The sequence below is a fragment of the Rutidosis leptorrhynchoides genome, chromosome 6, assembly GCF_046630445.1.
Source record: "Rutidosis leptorrhynchoides isolate AG116_Rl617_1_P2 chromosome 6, CSIRO_AGI_Rlap_v1, whole genome shotgun sequence".
NCBI lineage: Eukaryota > Viridiplantae > Streptophyta > Magnoliopsida > Asterales > Asteraceae > Rutidosis > Rutidosis leptorrhynchoides.
Window position 1 is genome coordinate 177,671,161 of NC_092338.1, and position 13,759 is coordinate 177,684,919.

Here is a 13,759-nt window from a genome sequence, read left to right on the forward strand (position 1 = left end):
CAAAATGACTAAAGCACCTTTCAGAGGGACCTATGAAAGGGCTAAGGACTTATTGGAATTAATACATTCGGATGTATGTGGACCCTTTAAGCCCATAGCTAGGAATGGTGAAAGATACTTCGTTACTTTCATTGATGACTTCAGTCATTTCGGATATGTCTACTTATTAAGACACAAGGACGAAACTTTTGAAGTATTCAAGGAATATCAAAACGAAGTACAAAATCAACTCAATAAGACAATCAAGGTACTTCGTACCGATAGAGGAGGTGAATACCTAAGCGATGCCTTCCAAGATCATCTTAGGAGTTGTGGGATTATCTCACAACTTACTCCACCAGGAACACCCCAACTTAATGGAGTGTCCGAAAGGAGGAACCGAACCCTAATGGATATGGTTCGATCTATGATGGCAAGAAGCTCGTTACCTTTATCATTTTGGGGTTATTGTCTAAGCTCCGCGGCTCGTATTTTAAATATAGCCCCAACCAAGAAAGTGGAACGAACTCCTCATGAGATGTGGTTTGGAAAACCTCCATCTCTATCATACTTAAAGGTATGGGGATGTGAAGCTTATCCTAAGCGTTACGTCCCTAATAAGTTGAATACTCGATCCACGAAGTGTATCTTCATAGGATATCCCAAGGATGATATGGGATACTATTTCTATGATCCATCCGAGCAGAATGTATTTGTTGCTCGGAAGGCGGAATTCCTTGAAACTAAGTTCCTAATGGAAGGAAATAGTGAAAGGAAAATAGATCTTGAAGAGGTTCAAGATCAAGTAGATGATACACAATTAGTTAACACTAGCACACAACATGAAAATGTTGATAGTGATCAAATGGATGATCAAAATACACAAGACATTCGTAGATCTGGTAGGATTAGCAATCCTCCTGAGAGATATGGGTTTCTCATAGATGGTTGCTATACGGTTGATTTGGATGAACCAACAAACTACCAAGATGCTTTATCAAGGATTGATAAAGATAAATGGCAGGAAGCCATGAAATCTGAGATGCAATCCATGTATGACAACCAAGTTTGGGAACTTGTTACGCAACCTCCTGGCTCTAGGCTAGTTGATTGTAAATGGCTTCTCAAGGAGAAAACCAACATACATGGAAACTTGGATACATACAAGGCTAGACTTATAGCAAGAGGTTTTACTCAAACTCAAGGAATTGACTATGATGAAACCTTTTAAACCCGTGGTGATGCTAAAGTCTATTAGGATATTATTTGCCATTGCTTCTCATTATGATTTTATGATATGGCAAATAGATGTCAAAACTGCTTTACTAAATGGATATCTTAAGGAAGATGTCTATATGGTTCAGCCTAAAGGTTTTGTTGATCTGAAATATCCGAATAAAGTATACAAGTTAAAGAAATCAATCTACGGATTGAAACAAGCATCGATAATGTGGAATCATCGTTTTAATGAGGAAGTCAAGAAATTTGGCTTCATTAATAACGGTGATGACGCTTGTGTATACAAGAAAGCTAGTGGGAGTACTGTCATGTTCCTTGTACTATATGTGGATGATATATTATTATTTGGGAATGATATTCCGCAAATGCGAGGAGTTAAGACTTGGCTAAGTAGCTGCTTCTCCATTAAGGATACTGGAGAAGCACAATACTTTTTGGGATTAGGATCTACAGGGATAGATCCAAGAAATTGATAGGTTTGAATCAAAGTGCATACATTAAAAAGGCTTGAAAAGGTTCAAGAAGTAAACTCTAAGAAAGGTTTGGTACCTTTTCAAAGAGGGGCGTTTCTCAGTTCATCTCAGTGCCCCACCACGAAAGATGAACAAGAAAGCATAAGAATGTCCCATATGCGTCTGCTATTGGGTCAATCATGTATGCGATGATATGCACTAGAACGGATGTGTCATGCGCTCTTAGAATGACAAGTAGATACCAGAATAACCCGGGAATTAGTCATGGGACTGCGGTTAAAAGTATATTGAAATACCTTAGAAGGACTAAGGATATGTTTCATATATACGGGTCTAGTGAGGAGGAACTCGCTGTAAAAGGTTACGTGGACGCGAGCTTCCAAACTGAAGGTGCGGTCCCTTGGAAGAGTTAAAAATAGAATGTTATTGCTTTATTCACTACAGAATCAGAATACATCGCCGTCTCATTGGCAGCTGAGGAAGCTGCATGGATGAAGAAATTCATCGACGACTTAGGAGTGGTCCCTTCCATTCAGGACCCTCTTGAGATCTTTTGTGATAACGAGGGTGTGATTGCTCAAATCAAGGAACCTCGTGCTCACCAAAAGACCCGTCACATTGAGCGGAGATTCAACTACATAAGGGATGAAGTTGAAAAAGGAAAGATATGTATTCGCAAGGTTCACACAGATCTTAATATAGAGGATCCACTCACGAAGCTCTTACATGGAGCAAAACATGAAGGGCATGTTAGTGCATTAGGGCTTCGATATTCTAGTGATTGGTCATGATCTGTTTTAAGTATTGTAACGGAACGAATTGGTTCAAACTCATTAATATAATTATTGGTTAGTTTATTTTGAGTTATGTTCCCATTTTGCATATTTTATCCATGAATAAGACATTATTCTAAATTCCGTAGTCGATCACATTTATGGGAATGAGTGTGAGGTTTAGACTATTATGAACTTGGATTGGTATACATTCACGGAATGAATGTAGGGCTAGGTTGCTACCAAGGTTCATAGATATTTGTGGGATACAAATATTGGAAGACCCGCTCTCAAGACTTACTATATGGAGCCTTTGTGGTTGATCACATGTAATCTTGAGTAAAGGCGAATATCATAGTATCCTCTGACCTGAGATACATATTGGGTCCTAATATTCACCGAGTATTATGCCTTGATTCTTTCCTTCGCTATTCTGAAATATGGTAGTACATAAGGAAGAGCTCAGGTATAATGCAAAGTGTGTATCTAGGACGTATGTAGTCAATATGGAATTTGTCCCTCTTATTAGTTGAGAGTCAGATGTCTAAGGCCTGATAAAGTTAAATCTAAAAGAGAGTGGTCACTCTGTATCTCTTGGATTTGACATGACATCTAGGATTAAAGGATATAATGAAAAGATTCACCTATATATCAATTCGAGTTGGGTACTCAAAAAGGATGATGTTATTGAATGGCACAAAGTCATAACATATTGGGGGTGGTGGACGGTGTGTTAGGCTGTATCCATCACTTGCATTAATTTCTTATGTTTCTCGTGCAAGTGGGAGATTGAAGGTATTTCATATGCCCGAGAGACATATTAAATTAACGTGGCTAATAGGTTATGATCCAAGTCGGGTCATACCCAATAACAAACTTACCGACACCTTATTCGTATTTGATCTTAGCGATTGGTTCGTTGATTAAATACGCGACACTTGAATTTTAGAAAATGGTTTCTAAATTATTAACACTTGATATGTATATATAAATTATGGAATAATTTATATAAGGATTTAATTATTTATAGGTTAAATAATTAATTAAGTTATGTTACATTTTATAAATTGGTTTTGTAAAATATACATAACAAATATGCAAGCTTATAAAATGAGTTTTATAAAATTAAGTTTTATAAAAACTGATTTCACAAATCAGTCTTTTAACAACTACTTTATATAATAACATGGTAATGTGAGTGACATGGGAGTTGTAATAAGCATGCAATTGTTTATTAGTGACCACCCATGCTTAACCAAGACCAAGACATAGTGTTCTACACACACACATGCATTAAAACACATCAATAAGCTTGCAAACTGCTCAGTTTTTCCAGCCCCATGTGGCTGTCCAAAACGTGGTTAAGGGCTGAAACAAAGGGTTGTTCAAGCTCATTAACAAGTGAAATTCAAGTGTAATAAATCCTAACCAATAGCTAGGGTGTTGGTGCATAGTTTGGGGTATAATCTCTTGAGGTTTCATGCTTTTGAAACTTGCATTCAACATCATCTCTTGAAGAGTTTGCTGTCCAGATTTTTGGGTTCAAAGGAAGTGGGTTTCAAGCTAGATTAACAAGGGTGTTAAGGTTATAAAGTCTAGCTAACTTAAGGGTGGTGTTGGAGGATCAAAGGCTTGAAGTTCTACACATTTGTTCATCATCTTACTACCATTTTGGACAGCCCTTAAACTTGTTTTAAGGAGGTATAAAACTCTTTCCTTTCTTGTTAATTTGTAAGCATAATTTCATAACTTGATCCTTGTGGGATTTAGCTTTAATTGGTTTAAAGATTAAACAAGTAAATTGGTAATTACACGCTTCCGTTTTCTTATAATCTTAAATGGTTTTAAGATATATGAACTTGTTAAATCCCAACAGTATTATTAATAAAAATATTAATCTTAATAATGATAATGTTAATAAAGATATTAATTTTAAATAAATATGTTAATTTTAGTAAGAACAATAGTTTTAATAAAAGTAATAAATTCTCTTAATAATATAATAATAGTAATAATAATAATAATAGCAATGTTAGTAATATTAATCAGATTTATCATAAACTTCATGTTTAGTTTCTAAACCTATATCTATAGTTCCTATACTTAATGTTATACCATTTTCATAATTTTTGCCCTATCAACTTTTATTATAAATTTTATAATATAAATGTTGTTAATATGTTCATAATCCTGTTAATAATAATAACAATAATAATACTAATAATGATAATGTTAGTAATGATAATACAAATAATTTTTAAATGATAATAATAGTATTATTGATAATAATAATAATAATAATCTTATTAATTACATTACTACGAATTATACTAATATTAATAATACTAATAATAATAGTTTTAATCCTTATAATTATGGTATTAATAATAATAATTTTAACACTTATAATAACACTAATAACCATAACAATAACAATAATAATAACAATGACAATATCAACAATAATAGAAATAATAATAATAATAATAATAATAATAATAATAATAATAATAATAATAATAATAATAATAATAATAATAATAATAATAATAATAATAATAATAAATAATAATAATAATAATAATAATAATAATAATAATAATAATAATAATAATAATAATAATAATAATAATAATAATAATAATAATAATAATAATAAAAGAGTACTACCTTCAAAACAATGCTAAAAAAAATGATGCCATAATCTAGGCTCGAACCCGTGACCATTAGTTACCCCAACACGCACACCAACCATCTGAGCTATTCTGTTTCTCTGATTAAATTGTTAAACTAAATATTCTTAATCTGTTTTTCTGTTTCACTTCACCTCCTCCCCAGTTTCATTCGATTGAAACTTTAACCAAACCATATCAGCTAATAATTCTTTTAAACTAGGATGTAACATCAAAACATAAATGACTTATCATAGTGTTTTTAAATTGACACACACAAAAATAATTTAAAGGATTTAAAGCAGCTGCAGTGACTTCGAACATCAAGAACACAACTCAATCATCAAAATCAAATTTTAGGATGTTTCAGACCATGGTATATAAATGAAAAAGGTTCTAAATCGATATTAGAAATTGTCTGAATCATCAATTAAACCTAAAACATCAAAACTGTTACGAATTTCATGATGAACACAAATTTTGACTTTTTTGATATTACCTTTGACTCCAAAATTGAAACTCAATTTGATGAATTGAAGAACGAATTTTTGCAGAAAGATCATTTAGTATATTCCTAACAAAACTACATCAATACATTTTGAAATGGCATTCGAATTTGAGGTATGGATTAAATGACACACGAACAGAGTATGGGTATGGTGTTCTTCATTTATTTTCTGTTTAAAAATCGAATTTGAGGTAATGGATGGTAGTAATTGATGGTGAGTGGAATGATTTTGATAATAGAATTGAGAAAACGTTTGTTTAATGACCCAGTTGTATCGACAAGATTAATCAGTAACAGAAAGGAATAAAGAGAAAAAAATAAAACTGGGTATTGATTTGTACTGAAGTTTGATTTTAATTGATATGGAATTGATCTTGTATGTAGTGACCCGAACTTTTCCATGTTTATATATATATTAAATGAAATTGTTATTTACGTGATTAATTGTTTCCAACATGTTAAGCAATCAAACTTGTTAAGACTTGATTAATTGAAATAGGTTTCATATAGACAATTGACCACCCAAGTTGACCGGTGATTCACGAACGTTAAAACTTGTAAAAACTATATGATGACATATATATATATATATATATATATATATATATATATATATATATATATATATATATATATATATATATATATATATATATATATATATATATATATATATATATATATATATATATAGTTAACATGATATTATGATAAGTAAACATATCATTAAGTATATTAACAATGAACTACATATGTAAAAACAAGACTACTAACTTAATGATTTTGAAACGAGACATATATGTAACGATTATCGTTGTAACGACATTTAATGTATATATATCATATTAAGAGATATTCATACATCATAATATCATGATAATATAATAATTTAAAATCTCATTTGATATTATAAACATTGGGTTAACAACATTTAACAAGATCATTAACCTAAAGGTTTCAAAACAATACTTACATGTAACGACTAACGATGACTTAACGACTCAGTTAAAATGTATATACATGTAGTGTTTTAATATGTATTCATACACTTTTGAAAGACTTCAAGATACTTATCAAAATACTTCTACTTAACAAAATTGCTTACAATTACATCCTCGTTCAGTTTCTTCAACAATTCTACTCGTATGCACCCGTATTCGTACTCGTACAATACACAGCTTTTAGATGTATGTACTATTGGTATATACACTCCAATGATCAGCTCTTAGCAGCTCATGTGAGTCACCTAACACATATGGGAACCATCATTTGGCAACTAGCATGAAATATCTCATAAAATTACAAAAATATGAGTAATCATTCATGACTTATTTACATGAAAACAAAATTACATATCCTTTATATCTAATCCATACACCAAAGACCAAAAACACCTACAAACACTTTCATTCTTCAATTTTCTTCATCTAATTGATCTCTCTCAAGTTCTATCTTCAAGTTCTAAGTGTTCTTCATAAATTCTACAAATTCTAGTTTCATTAAATCAAGAATACTTCCAAGTTTGCTAGCTTACTTTCAATCTTGCAGAGTGATCATCCAACCTCAAGAAATCTTTCTTATTTATTGAAATGTCCCGTTCTTATTGATTAAAAACGTTCCATATTAATTGATTTCGTTGCGAGGTTTTGACCTCTATATGAGACGTTTTTCAAAGACTACATTCATTTTTAAAACAAACCATAACCTTTATTTCATAGATAAAGGTTTTAAAAAGCTTTACGTAGATTATCAAATAATGATAATCTAAAATATCCTGTTTACACACGACCATTACATAATGATTTACAATACAAATATGTTACAACAAAATAAGTTTCTTGAATGCAGTTTATACACAATATCATACAAGCATGGACTCCAAATCTCGTCCTTATTTAAGTATGCGACAGCGGAAGCTCTTAATAATCACCTGAGAATAAACATGCTTAAAACGTCAACAAAAATGTTGGTGAGTTATAGGTTTAACTTATATATATCAAATCATAATAATAGACCACAAGATTTCATATTTCAATACACATCCCATACATAGAGATAAAAATCATTCATATGGTGAACACCTGGTAACCGACATTAACAAGATGCATATATAAGAATATCCCCATCATTCCGGGACACCCTTCGGATATGATATAAATTTCGAAATACTAAAGCATCCGGTACTTTGGATGGGGTTTGTTAGGCCCAATAGATCTATCTTTAGGATTCGCATCAATTAGGGTGTCTGTTCCCTAATTCTTAGATTACCAGACTTAATAAAAAGGGGCATATTCGATTTCGATAATTCAACCATAGAATGTAGTTTCACGTACTTGTGTCTATTTTGTAAATCATTTATAAACCTGCATGTATTCTCATCCCAAAAATATTAGATTTTAAAAGTGGGACTATATCTCACTTTCACAGATTTTTACTTCGTCGGGAAGTAAAACTTGGCCACTGGTTGATTCACGAACCTATAACAATATATACATATATATCAAAGTATGTTCAAAATATATTTACAACACTTTTAATATATTTTGATGTTTTAAGTTTATTAAGTCAGCTGTCCTCGTTAGTAACCTACAACTACTTGTCCACAGTTAGATGTACAGAAATAAATCGATAAATATTATCTTGAATCAATCCACGACCCAGTGTATACGTATCTCAGTATTGATCACAACTCAAACTATATATATTTTTGAATCAACCTCAACCCTGTATAGCTAACTCCAACATTCACATATAGAGTGTCTATGGTTGTTCCGAAATATATATAGATGTGTCGACATGATAGGTCAAAACATTGTATACGTGTCTATGGTATCTCAAGATTACATAATATACAATACAAGTTGATTAAGTTATGGTTGGAATAGATTTGTTACCAATTTTCACGTAGCTAAAATGAGAAAAATTATCCAATCTTGTTTTACCCATAACTTCTTCATTTTAAATCCGTTTTGAGTGAATCAAATTGCTATAGTTTCATATTGAACTCTATTTTATGAATCTAAGCAGAAAAAGTATAGGTTTATAGTCAAAAAAATAAGTTACAAGTCGTTTTTGTAAAGGTAGTCATTTCAGTCGAAAGAACGACGTCTAGATGACCATTTTAGAAAACATACTTTCACTTTGAGTTTAACCATAATTTTTGGATATAGTTTCATGTTCATAATAAAAATCATTTTCTCAGAATAACAACTTTTAAATCAAAGTTTATCATAGTTTTTAATTAACTAAACCAAAACAGCCCGCGGTGTTACTACGACGGCGTAAATCCGGTTTTACGGTGTTTTTCGTGTTTCCAGGTTTTAAATCATTAAATTAGCATATCATATAGATATAGAACATGTGTTTAGTTGATTTTAAAAGTCAAGTTAGAAGGATTAACTTTTGTTTGCGAACAAGTTTAGAATTAACTAAACTATGTTCTAGTGATTACAAGTTTAAACCTTCGAATAAGATAGCTTTATATGTATGAATCGAATGATGTTATGAACATCATTACTACCTTAAGTTCCTTGGATAAACCTACTGGAAAAGAGAAAAATGGATCTAGCTTCAACGGATCCTTGGATGGCTCGAAGTTCTTGAAGCAGAATCATGACACGAAAACAAGTTCAAGTAAGATCATCACTTGAAATAAGATTGTTATAGTTATAGAAATTGAACCAAAGTTTGAATATGATTATTACCTTGTATTAGAATGATAACCTACTGTAAGAAACAAAGATTTCTTGAGGTTGGATGATCACCTTACAAGATTGGAAGTGAGCTAGCAAACTTGAAAGTATTCTTGATTTTATGTAACTAGAACTTGTAGAATATATGAAGAACACTTAGAACTTGAAGATAGAACTTGAGATAGATCAATTAGATGAAGAAAATTGAAGAATGAAAGTGTTTTTAGGTGTTTTTGGTCGTTGGTGTATGGATTAGATATAAAGGATATGTAATTTTGTTTTCATGTAAATAAGTCATGAATGATTACTCATATTTTTGTAATTTTATGAGATATTTCATGCTAGTTGCCAAATGATGGTTCCCACATGTGTTAGGTGACTCACATGGGCTGCTAAGAGCTGATCATTAGAGTGTATATACCAATAGTACATACATCTAAAAGCTGTGTATTGTACGAGTACGAATACGGGTGCATACGAGTAGAATTGTTGATGAAACTGAACGAGGATGTAATTGTAAGCATTTTTGTTAAGTAGAAGTATTTTGATAAGTGTATTGAAGTCTTTAAAAAGTGTATAAATACATATTAAAACACTACATGTATATACATTTTAACTGAGTCGTTAAGTCATCGTTAGTCGTTACATGTAAGTGTTGTTTTGAAACCTTTAGGTTAACGATCTTGTTAAATGTTGTTAACCCAATGTTTATAATATCAAATGAGATTTTAAATTATTATATTATCATGATATTATCATGTATGAATATCTCTTAATATGATATATATACATTAAATGTCTTTACAACGATAATCGTTACATATATGTCTCGTTTAAAAATCATTAAGTTAGTAGTCTTGTTTTTACATATGTAGTTCATTGTTAATATACTTAATGATATGTTTACTTATCATAGTATCATGTTAACTATATATATATATCCATATATATGTCATCATATAGTTTTTACAAGTTTTAACGTTCGTGAATCACCGGTCAACTTGGGTGGTCAATTGTCTATATGAAACATATTTCAATTAATCAAGTCTTAACAAGTTTGATTGCTTAACATGTTAGAAACATTTAATCATGTAAATATCAATCTCAATTAACATATATAAACATGGAAAAGTTCGGGTCACTACAGTACCTACCCGTTATTTAAATTTCGTCCCGAAATTTTAAGCTGTTGAAGGTGTTGACGAATCTTATGGAAATAGATGCGGGTATTTCTTCTTCATCTGATCTTCACGCTCCCAGGTGAACTCGGGTCCTCTACGAGCATTCCATCGAACCTTAACAATTGGTATCTTGTTTTGCTTAAGTCTTTTAACCTCACGATCCATTATTTCGATGGGTTCTTCGATGAATTGAAGTTTTTCGTTGATTTGGATTTCATCTAACGGAAGAGTGAGATCTTCTTTAGCAAAACATTTCTTCAAATTCGATACGTGGAAAGTGTTATGTACAGCCGCGAGTTGTTGAGGTAATTCAAGTCGGTAAGCTACTGGTCCGACACGATCAATAATCTTGAATGGTCCAATATACCTTGGATTTAATTTCCCTCGTTTACCAAATCGAACAACGCCTTTCCAAGGTGCAAATTTAAGCATGACCATCTCTCCAATTTCAAATTCTATATCTTTTCTTTTAATGTCAGCGTAGCTCTTTTGTCGACTTTGGGCGGTTTTCAACCGTTGTTGAATTTGGATGATCTTCTCGGTAGTTTCTTGTATAATCTCTGGACCCGTAATATGTCTATCCCCCACTTCACTCCAACAAATCGGATACCTGCACTTTCTACCATAAAGTGCTTCAAACGGCGCCATCTCAATGCTTGAATGGTAGCTGTTGTTGTAGGTAAATTCTGCTAACGATAGATGTCGGTCCCAACTGTTTCTGAAATCAATAACACATGCTTGTAGCATGTATTCAAGCATTTGTATCGTCCTTTCGCTCTGCCCATCAGTTTGTGGATGATAGGCAGTACTCATGTCTAGACGAGTTCCTAATGCTTGCTGTAATATCTGCCAGAATCTTGAAATAAATCTGCCATCCCTATCAGAGATAATAGAGATTGGTATTCCATGTCTGGAGACGACTTCCTTCAAATACATTCGTGCTAACTTCTCCATCTTGTCATCTTCTCTTATTGGCAGGAAGTGTGCTGATTTGGTAAGACGATCAACTATTACCCAAATAGTATCAAAACCACTTGCAGTCCTTGGCAATTTAGTGATGAAATCCATGGTAATGTTTTCCCATTTCCATTCCGGGATTTCGGGTTGTTGAAGTAGACCTGATGGTTTCTGATGCTCAGCTTTGACCTTAGAACACGTCAAACATTCTCCTACGTATTTAGCAACATCGGCTTTCATACCCGGCCACCAAAAATGTTTCTTGAGATCCTTGTACATCTTCCCCGTTCCAGGATGTATTGAGTATCTGGTTTTATGAGCTTCTCTAAGTACCATTTCTCTCATATCTCCAAATTTTGGTACCCAAATCCTTTCAGCCCTATACCGGATTCCGTCTTCCTGAATATTAAGATGCTTCTCCGATCCTTTGGGTATTTCATCCTTTAAATTTCCCTTTTTAAAACTCCTTGTTGCGCCTCCTTTATTTGAGTAGTAAGGTTATTATGAATCATTATATTCATAGATTTTACTCGAATGGGTTCTCTGTCCTTCCTGCTCAAGGCATCGGCTACCACATTTGCCTTCTCTGGGTGGTAACGAATCTCAAAGTCGTAATCATTCAATAATTCAATCCACCTACGCTGCCTCATATTCAGTTGTTTCTGATTAAATATGTGTTGAAGACTTTTGTGGTCGGTATATATAATACTTTTGACCCCATATAAGTAGTGCCTCCAAGTCTTTAATGCAAAAACAACCGCGCCTAATTCCAAATCATGCGTCGTATAATTTTGTTCGTGAATCTTCAATTGTCTAGATGCATAAGCAATCACCTTCGTTCGTTGCATTAATACACAACCGAGACCTTGCTTTGATGCGTCACAATAAATCACAAAATCATCATTCCCTTCAGGCAATGACAATATAGGTGCCGTAGGTAGCTTTTTCTTCAATAACTGAAACGTTTTCTCTTGTTCATCATTCCATTCAAATTTCTTCCCTTTATGCGTTAATGCAGTCAAGGGTTTTGCTATTCTGGAAAAGTCTTGGATGAACCTTCTGTAGTAACCAGCTAGTCCTAAAAACTGGCGTATGTGTTTCGGAGTTTTCGGGGTTTCCCACTTTTCAACAGTTTCTATCTTTGCTGGATCCACCTTAATACCTTCTTTGTTCACTATGTGACCGAGGAATTGAACTTCTTCCAACCAAAATGCACACTTTGAAAACTTAGCGTACAATTCTTCCTTCCTCAATACTTCTAACACATTTCTCAAATGTTCACCGTGTTCTTGGTCATTCTTTGAGTAAATAAGTATGTCATCAATGAAAACAATGACAAACTTGTCAAGGTATGGTCCACACACTCGGTTTATAAGGTCCATGAACACAGCTGGTGCATTAGTTAAACCAAACGGCATGACCATAAACTCGTAATGACCGTAACGTGTTCTGAAAGCAGTCTTTGGAATATCATCTTCTTTCACCCGCATTTGATGATACCCGGAACGTAAGTCAATCTTTGAATAAACAAACGAGCCTTGTAGTTGATCAAATAAGTCGTCGATTCTCGGTAGTGGGTAGCGGTTCTTGATGGTAAGTTTGTTCAACCCTCGGTAGTCGATACACAACCTGAATGTACCATCTTTCTTCTTGACAAACAAAACAGGAGCTCCCCACGGTGATGTGCTTGGTCGAATGAAACCACGCTCTAAAAGTTCTTGTAATTGGCTTTGTAGTTCTTTCATCTCGCTGGGTGCGAGTCTGTAAGGAGCACGAGCTATTGGTGCAGCTCCTGGTACAAGATCTATTTGAAATTCAACGGATCGATGTGGGGGTAATCCCGGTAATTCTTTCGGAAATACATCGGGAAATTCTTTTGCAATGGGAACATCATTGATGCTCTTTTCTTCAGTTTGTACTTTCTCGACGTGTGCTAGAACAGCATAGCAACCTTTTCTTATTAGTTTTTGTGCCTTCAAATTACTAATAAGATGTAGCTTCGTGTTGCCCTTTTCTCCGTACACCATTAAGGGTTTTCCTTTTTCTCGTATAATGCGAATTGCATTTTTGTAACAAACGATCTCTGCTTTCACTTCTTTCAACCAGTCCATACCGATTATCACATCAAAACTCCCTAACTCTACTGGTATCAAATCAATCTTAAATGTTTCGCTAACCAGTTTAATTTCTCGATTCCGACATATATTATCTACTGAAATTAATTTACCATTTGCTAATTCGAGTAAAAATTTACTATCCAAAGGCGTCAATGGACAACTTAATTT